General features: G+C 43.4%; 1 protein-coding gene across 3 annotated transcripts in view; it reads left to right on the top strand.

The window, feature by feature from the left end:
• Positions 1 to 9,538, top strand: part of STK3 (serine/threonine kinase 3) — a 288,938-nt gene that overhangs the window by 156,018 nt on the left and 123,382 nt on the right. The window lies entirely within an intron of this gene.

Below are 9,538 nucleotides of genomic sequence, written 5' to 3'. Positions count from 1 at the left end.
CTGGGGTAACGTAGGCCCAGCACTCTTTCCTGCTTATGCAGGGGGTCGGACTCGATGATCTATTGAGGTCCCTTCTGACCCTAGCATCTATGAATCTATGAATCTACTGTGAATGGACCAATTGGCTTCAGTGGGTTTCTTTGAATGTTGTCATCTGTCCATGAAGCTCTGATTGCAGAAGTGTGGCATAATCTTTTAGTATTGTACATCAAAAAATGTTGTAGTTAGTAGATTTTTATGGAAAAGAATCATTCTTTTCCATGGACAAAAACATAAATCAATAATAATCTTTTTATGGACCTAATGAAAAGCTCATTGAAACCCAAAGAAAAATTCCTGTTGTCTTTAGGTGGGCTTTGGGTCCAGCCCTAACAGAGCAGAAAAATTCTAACCTTTTTTTAGAGTGCAAAATTGTCAGATGATGTGACCTTTTTAATCTGTAGTTGATAAACAGTGACTTAAGACAGTGTTCTAATACTCTTACTCATGATATCTAGTATTTTACTACACATGTAGACATGATCACTTTTTAAAAATAAGGTGTAAACACCTTATAAGCACAGCTGAATCCCAATAACTTCCAACATTTGATAAATGACATTTCTGGGCATTTAAGTTGTTTAGCACTGAGAGAGACTCATTTAGAATGGAAATAACCTTGTTGTCTTTCTAACAAATAAAGCAAGAGCCTGTCTATTGAGAGGGATTTCCACAACGTAAATTAAAATTTTGTAGAAGGTTTAATACTACATGTAAACTTTGCATCTATGAAAAACCCCAGTTGTGACTTATGGAACCTTATTTAGAAACTCAAGTCTATTATCTGTGTTTAATGAATAGTAGGCTTGGGATTTTTTTTTTGCTGTCAGCTGTCTGATAATAAACAGTCTTATTGATAAGTGATGAGTTTCAGTAAAATGATTCGCCATATAAAAATATTGAGTACAAGTTTTAATTTGTTTGAATGCTGATATCAATTATTTGTTTAATAAATTGAGTAGATAATACAAGCTTAACAAGCAATCTTGAACTAATCAAATTTAACATATTATGGAGTAGACTGTTAGTACATACAAACCATATTATGGAGATACTAGATACTAAAACAAGCAAACTTGAGGGAGCAAAAGATAATATCAAGTAAATTCTGATGGGTGGAAATGTTGCAAAGTAAGGATGCTTCTTAAGCAAAGGTTTATATGCTGCCTTCCAAACCATGCAAGATTCAAAGGCACATATGGCATTGATTGAACTTCTAAGAAGAAGTATCAGCTTGATGTGCAAAACCAAAAAATCCCTAGAACTGTACTAAGGAATGGTCCTTATTCAGGCTCTTGTTGTGTCTCTCTGAGGTGCATAATTCACCAGTTAATTCACAGGCTATGATGGAAAGGAAACTGGCTATCCACACCTATTTGGGAGTCAGTGGTGGGTGGGATTCCTAACCCCATTGGCTGCTTCCTCCATCAGCAGTCTTGCTGACTTGTGTATTCTTCCCTACCACTGGTCACTGGCTTTGAAGGTCAAAGGGGAGAATAGCCTCTTTGAGAGAATAAGATTCTGCCTCTTCTGCTGTAGTGACTGCTTTGTTTTGTTTATCTGGGCAACAAGAAGATGCTCTGGACTTCATGTTTCCCTTCCCTTCCCTGGCTAACTAGAGCACAGTGTTGTTTTTGTGAATCATGTTGTCTGTGCCTATCCCCCCCACCGCAGCCTACCATAAAAAAGGAAGGTTTGGGAGACTGCATCATGCTAATCATGAGATTGCATCGCTACTTCCCAGGAGGAAGTTCTTTCTTGGAATACAGTGCCATTTTTGCACCTGTAGTGCTTGGGAAGAACACAGCCCCTCTGTACCTGCTATTATTAGAAACAAATCTGGGCCAGAAGAAGCTTTGAAAATGTAGCTGATGGTCAAGGGCTCTAAAGAACACCAGAATCAATGTACAGGAGGATTCAGCTCTATTAAATAAATGTGAGAAAGACATGATTAAAGGGATTTATGATGGATGGACTGGCTCTTCAAGGAACTGGCAAGAAAGAACTGATTGTACCTGGATAAAAAGGGAATTGGAAAGGCAGCAAATATCACAATATGTAGAATTGGCACCAAATTGTGGCTATCCCGTGTTAACATGTGAAAGGGAAGGAAGGGGGAGGGAAAAGGAGCTTTCCCAGGTACTTTTCTTTGCAACCTTTGTGGAATAACTTGGCTCGATGAGTCTTTCATTCCAGAAGAGCTATACCCTTCTGGGAGCTGGTCAGCACATTGAGGAGCTAGAGTTTGGCTGCTCTTCAAAAGTTGTCATTATGTTATTCCATGGAAGTCCTGTATAAGCACAAAGAGTGTAAATATATGCCACGGGGGTAGGTGGGTTTTTTAAAAATGTTGATACTATTATAGTCAATAAATGTAGCTTAAAAATCACCTTTGTTCTTGGGTGCTTTTAAGTGATGGAGTACTGCACACCTCAAGCCTGTAGAAACAAATTTTTATGTGAAAAAAAAAGGGTTTTTTTTCTGTTCTAGAGACACACACAAAAAAGTATGACAACCTTTTAAAAAAATCCTGTAACTTGTAGCTTCACTTTTGTTCCCCCCTCCTTTTTGTTTTCCTGCTCAGGGACAAAATATGTAACAATAAGTTTTTATTTATATCTGCCCATGCTCAGAGGCCTCTGGGAGTCTGGACAAAAAAATAAAAAAACATTTTTTTCCACAAATATGGAATTGTGCCCAAATAAAATTGAGATTTGGAACAAAATAAGGCCTGTCATCCTACCACAAAATACAATATACAACCCAGCAATAAATGCCATTTTTTACCCTCTTTCCTTTCTTTTCACATCTGCATATATTCATAGAGCAGGGAAGGTGGATTTTTTGGTTTTTGGTGGGTTAGAGGGAGTTGGCTAATATTCCCTCCTAAAAGTAAAAAAAAAAAAAAAAAAAAGATGTATAACGGAAAGCATAGATGGTAGGGAAAGGGAACAAGGCTGAGGACTTGTGGAAGAGAGAAGAGAGTAGATGGGCTGTATAACTGCCCACACTACCCATGCTTTTCATGTATACATTTCCTTGGGTCCAGGTTCAAGGGCCCCTGGATGCAGAATGTGCTTGCCAAACATGTTTGTGACTCTCTGGGTGCATTTACATGATATGTTTACTGCAGAACAGCCTAATTAGCTTGGCAGTAAAGTCTCTGCATCTACATGTGTGGCCCTATTAGGCCACAATAAACTAACAAATGCCACTGTAGATCTTTTGGAGGCATTCTTTAGTGCACAGCAAAGCATATACAAACGCTAACAATGCTGGCTGGAGCATGAGGGTACTTCAGAGCAGGGGCTGCCTGCTAGCTAGCCCTGCATTGGAGCACCCCGGCCAGCCTCTCTGCAATATATTGAGCCAGTTTAGAGCAGCCCCAGGCTGACCCTCTGGACCTGGTGCCAGCTGGGGATGCTTCAACCTGCCTCAACATGCTGTGATCCTGGGCACACATGTGAATGTGGCACCTGGGATCAAAATATTCTGATGTGATATGCACCGGAGTTTATTGCTTCACATGAATTGCCCATGGAAATGTACCATCTTTATAGCTGGTTTCAGGACTAAACAGACCTTTTTCTTTCACTGAGTATACCGCTGACAATTTTTCTATCTTTTAACATTATTTCCCCCTTTTTAATAACTTTCCATTTGCCCTTTTCTTTTGGTTGGCAAAAAGGTTACCTCTGTCTGCCATTTCAACTCCTTCTGTTTTTTATTATTGTCTCTTATTTATTATTGTTAAGACCTGGCTTGACAAAGCCCTGGTTGGAATGATCTAGTTGAGGATGGTCCTGCTTTGAGCAGGGGGTTGGACTAGATGACCTCCTCAGGTCCCTTCCAGCCCTAATTTTCTGTGATTCTGTCATGTGTAGTGCAGCTTCCAGAGAGCTGATGATAGCACTGTATGAATAAACTGAGTTGGCAGATGAGAGAGAGGGAGAATAGGGGAAAGTGTTTTCTATATTTCCTTAAATTAACATTAGGCCCTAATCCTGCAGTGTCATATGCTGTGCTCAGGACTCCTGAACATATTGCAGATTTTGGGCCTCAGGCTCTGCATAAGTTCCAGAGCCTGAGGAGAAAAACACAAAAAGAGCATACAGATGTTCAAGGGCCTTCTTGCAGAGGAACAACAGATATTTCTGCAAGGAAATTCTACCTGGTTGAATCAGATAAATCTCTCCCTTTCTGCACTAACTCAGACAGCTATATGCTTTTCACTGTTGAGGATACCCAGTATCCCACAGTCCTCTGTTCTCCATTCCTCCCTTCAAGGGAGAGAGGGAGGGGGGCTCCCTGACAGCCCACCCAGGGGTGGGTTGCACACAAGGTGATTACTGAAAGCCAGGTAGGGGAGAGGACAGGCTGTCAATTAATGGATTTCTGAAAGGCAGGGGTTTTCATTCAACCGGGGTATGTGTACCCCTGGGGGTACTTGGGAGTGGGCGCTGCCACCAGCACTTCTGCTGCCACTGTGTGGGGGAGGGATCCCCTCTCCCTGTTGCTGATTGGCTGCTGGGTGGAACTTCCCTGCTCATTGACTGGCTGCCTGGGGACCTTTACCCCCTGGTTGCTGATTGGCCACTGGGGGACACCCCTGCCTCCACCCACTTGTTTGGCCGCCGAGGAACTCCTGCCTTCTCGACTGGCCACTAGGGATACACTGACCCCAAAAGATTCAAAACCCCTGCTGTAAGGGAAAGGGTCACCCAGAGAGTGGCCCCCTAGTGCCCTCTGCCTGGAGAGCTTGTCTGTGAAGCTCTCTATCCATTGGGCTGGAATGCATGTATGCGCCATCTCCATGGCTGTTTTTCTTCCGGCACCCAAAGGAACTGTTTTTCTTCCAGCTCCTGATATTCACCCCTTACATACTTACAGATGGCCACCAAGTCCCTCCTCAGTCTTCTCTTCTCCAGACTGAACAGTCCCAGATCCCTTAGTCTTTCCTCATAAGGTTTATCTTCCAGGCCATTAATCATCCTTGTGGCCCTTCTCTGGACCCTTTCAGGATTATCCACATCTTTTTTAAAGTGGAGCGCCAAGAACTGGAGAAAGTACTCCAGCCAGGGTGTTACCAGCACCAAGTAGAGAGGAAGTATCACTTCCTTAGCCCTTCTTGTGATGCATCGGCTAATGCATCCCAGTATGCTATTAGCTCTGTTGACTACAGCATTGCACTGGTGGCTCATGTTCATCCTGTGATCAACCATAACTCTGAGGTCCCTTTCAGCCATCATGCTAGCCAGGCCCTTTTCTCCTAACCTATATCTATGTTGCTGTTACTTCTCCCCATATGAAGCACTCTGCATTTGTCTGTATTGAATTGCATCCAGTTCTACTCCAGCCACCTTTCCAGCTTGTCCAGGTCCATCTGAACATGCATCCTATTCCCTAGCACGACTGCTTTTATCCATAACTTAGTATTATCTGCAAACTTGGCCAGTGCACATTCTGTATCTTCTAAATCATTGACAAAGATGTTGAACAGCATGGGGCCAAGAACTGAACCCTGTGGGACACCACTGGCCACCTCCTGACAAGATGGTACAGACCCATCCACTAACACTCTCTGGGTTCAACCCCTTAGCCAATTCCCAACCCACCTGACCGTGAACTCTGTCAGCCCACAATCCCCCAGTTTTTTTTATAAGACTGTCATGAGAGACCATATCAAAGGCCTTTTTAAAATCCAAGTATATGACATTAACCACATCTCTCACATCTAAGAGGTTCATTGCTTGATTATAGGAGATGAAGTTGGTCAGACACGACCAGCCTGCAATGAAACCATGTTGACTGTTCTTCAGCATCATGCCTTCTGCCAATCTCTCATAAATGGACTTCTTGATAACCAAGAAATTTCAAAATTGAGAGGTATAGTTCTTTGAAGCTTTGAATATTTCCTACAATCTTGGCTATTGTGCATAGATCACAGAAGTAATATTTGTTAAGTTAGGTCTCAGACACTGATTTTTACAATGTGCTTCATCTGAAGCCACATTTTAACTGCAGAAAATTTTCATGAATAGAATTGAATTCAGGGCCATCCCTAGGGGTGTGAAGTGGGATGATTGCCTCAGGCCCTGCGCTTTGGGGGACCTCCCCCCCCCCACCATTGCTGCCACCACCGTTGCTGATGGCAGCGGTAGCTTCTTCAGGTCCAGGATCGGAGTGGTGGTGGGGCCCCACATGACCTCATTTGCCCCAGGCCCCACACCCTGGTCAGGTTGGCTCTGAGTTAACAGTTCAGTTGCTGTTGGTCCCTGTAATTTCCACGTTATTCTCTACCATGGAACTTGAAAATTGTCTAAAAATCTAATCAAGTGATGTCAGTTATGCCCTTGTTTATTGTTGTAGTAATAAAAAAGAATATCAAGAAGTTAGTGAGGCATGACTTTTCTTTCCTGTAACTGTGTTAGCTATTCTTAGTTGAATGTTGCTTTTCCAAATGGTATTTTAAGTGGTTTGTAAAATTATCCAATAACCATCTCTAATTACTTTATCAATCTAACTTATTTCTCTAAAACAGAATTGGTGTGATAATGAGTTTTATGGTCATCAGAGATCTCTCTTATAGCTTACATTGTCTGTTGAAAAGTATCTGATTTATTTATTTTTCTCCCATTCTTATTCTTTTTTGATGATTTTGTTGAGAAAACAGTAGCGTTAACAATCTGTAGGAGGTCAACAAGAACATTTGTATATTTGAGACCTGCATTTGGAGATACTAACTTCCATTGAGTTCTAATTGATCTGATTAGTGTAGCCATTCACAGAACCTGTTGTAAACATCAGTTTTCCTAGTCTATACAATCTGTTCCTGTCTAACGTACAGAAGCATGTCCTAACAGGCAATTTTTCTAGTGTATATACAGGGTGCTAGATTTGGAAAGTGATTTTTTTGTAGACATATTCAATCCTTGGTCTCTACTAATAAGTTTGTTTGATTAATGAGAATCAGTGGTAGTAATTTTTAGAAATGAGAAATGCACTGGGGGAAAAATCATGTTGGTAGCTTTGATTCAAGAGCTATTATAGAACGTGTGCTTCTTATAGATTCTTTTTTTAAATTGAGATAATGAAATGTATAGAACAACACAGAAGGAGCTAATGTGTTTATAATAATGTCACTGATTCTTTTTCCTGCTTCAGTACATGGGAAAGCAGACACAAAGTAAAATATGAACTAGTTTTTAAATAACTGGAAGCAAATACAGTCATTTGTATTAGAAAACAACAACAAAATTTTCATACAAATATCTTCAAATGACTTCATGGTCTCTTCAAGGGTTTTGTGAAGAACTTTTCTGATACTCAGAGTATATCTGGATTTACTTTTTATTTATTGGAGCAATTACCATATTTACTCAGATGAAGTCCCTTGTCTAGGCTTCAGGTATGAGGCAACGGGCAGCTGCTGTGGGTTCAGCTTGGGCCCTGACCACTGGTCAGGCTTGGAGCTGCAACTGCTACCTTTTCCCACACTGCCTCTACCTACCTGCATGCCTACATCCCCAACAGCCTCGGATCCCCTGCCCCTTTCCCTCCCTTCCTGGGTGTTTACCTTTGCTCCCCAGAATGACTGTGGCTCTGCTCCAGCCTAGGGCATGAAGGATGTGGTTCCTTTGATCTCAGCCCAGTCCAGTAACAGCAGCAGTGGCAACAGCTCCAGCCACTGGCCCCAGAGTTGAGGCTGGAGCTGCCATGCCACCACTTCTGTTATTGAGTTGAACTGGGGTCAGAGCAAGCATGTGTTCTGTGTCCTAGGCTGGAGCGAGGCCAGAGTTGTTCTACAGATGGAGCAAGGCTAAGTGTTGCGGTGAGACAGGTTGGTAAGGCAGAGGCTATGGGTGGATGAGATGGATGAAAACGGAGTGGGATTCAGTGGGTTTAAGGCTGTGAGGCAGGTAGGGGGGCAGGTAGCAGGGGACCAAGTGCTGCACGGGGACAGGCAGCAGAAGGTAAGGAGTTTGGGGCAAGGGCCAGGGGGCAAGCCTGGCCTGCCACTGCCTGTCCCCCGCTGCCCACCCCCACCGTCTGCCTTCCCATTGGTTCCTCCACCACTTACCACCACCACCTGCCCTGCTACCATCTCCCTACTGCCTGTCCCCCTAGTCCCTGCTTCCCTGCTACTGCTTGTCACACTGCAGGAGTGTGGAAGGGGATGAATTTAAAATTACTGTCTAATAATTAGATTTTATATATGGAAAATAATAAATTTATAAATTTTCTGTGTATAGAATCTAAGTATTGATGGGTCATCTTAAAGTCAGGATCATCTTTGATCAGGTAAGTACAGTAATAATTTTAGCCACAGGAGATAGTGGTGCTATCTCTCTTTTCAACTAGTGGTAAGGCTACTTCTAGAAGAATTAGGAGACCTGAGCTAGAGCCTCCTTAATCTGAGAGATTTCAAGCTCTCATCTCTCACTTCCGAGATGAATGCACTAACCAGCTCAGCTGCCTATATAGTAGGCTTAGTTGAGGAGCGCTGTCCAACCCTCCTGGTGAAGTTTGCACACTGGGTAGCCAAGAATGACAGATTCTTGGGGTGACAGCTGCAGGGATGGTGGCCCCTGCTATGGCCATGATGCTTGCCAGCTGTCAAGGAGATTGGTGCAGGGGGATTCTGGGGCCCTGTACTCCTAGCTGCTGACAGGCAAAAGTTGTGCCATGGGTGCTTGTGGGACTGACTGTCTCTGTCTTGGGGTGTGGGAGACACTACTGCAGGTCTGGCTGCTAAGCTACTGTGTTACCAGTTACCAATCAGTCATGATTCACTCAACGACCAGCTCAATACACAGGATTTAGCTAATGTAGCCAGTTAATTGCCATCAATTAGCACCTACAAAACCAGGCTGAGAGGAAAGAATCAATACAGACAGTCAACTGCCCCAAGATAGAGACGGTTGGTGCCACAAGCACCCATGGCACAAGTTTTGTCTGTCAGGAGCTAGGGGTGTGGGGACTCAGAACCCAGAAGTCCTGCACCTATCTCCTCAACACAGCCATGACATGAGCTTGGCTTTCAAGAATTTGGGGTACAGTTTCCCCCAAACCCCTGCACTGATCTTCTTGAAACTTGGCAGGTTTCATGCTCTCAGCAGAGGCTACCATGCCTGCAAATTTCATCCAAATCGGACAAAACCCAACAAAGTTATAGAAATTTCATTGATTTCCCCCATTATACCCTATGGCCGGATCTCCGAGGCGGCTCCGAAACTTCGGAGCCACTTCGGCCGGATCAAGGCGGAAACCCTGTCTGGAGCTCTGGATCAGATCCCTGGCATCTTCATAGTTTCATAGTTTCTAAGGTCGGAAGGACGTTAGTAGATCATCTAGTCCGACCCCCTGCCATGGCAGGAAAGAGTACTGGGGTCAAACTGTAACCGGCAAGGTATACATCTAACCTCCTCTTAAAGACCCCCAGGGTAGGAGCCAGCACCACTTCTCTTGGAAGTTGGTTCCAGATCCTAGCCACCCTGAC

Source organism: Crocodylus porosus, unplaced genomic scaffold, assembly GCF_001723895.1.
Source record: "Crocodylus porosus isolate Cpor-Errol unplaced genomic scaffold, CroPor_comp1, whole genome shotgun sequence".
Lineage (NCBI taxonomy): Eukaryota > Metazoa > Chordata > Crocodylia > Crocodylidae > Crocodylus > Crocodylus porosus.
The sequence above is the reverse complement of the archived record's forward strand: the minus strand, read 5'-3'. Positions and strand labels throughout refer to the sequence as shown.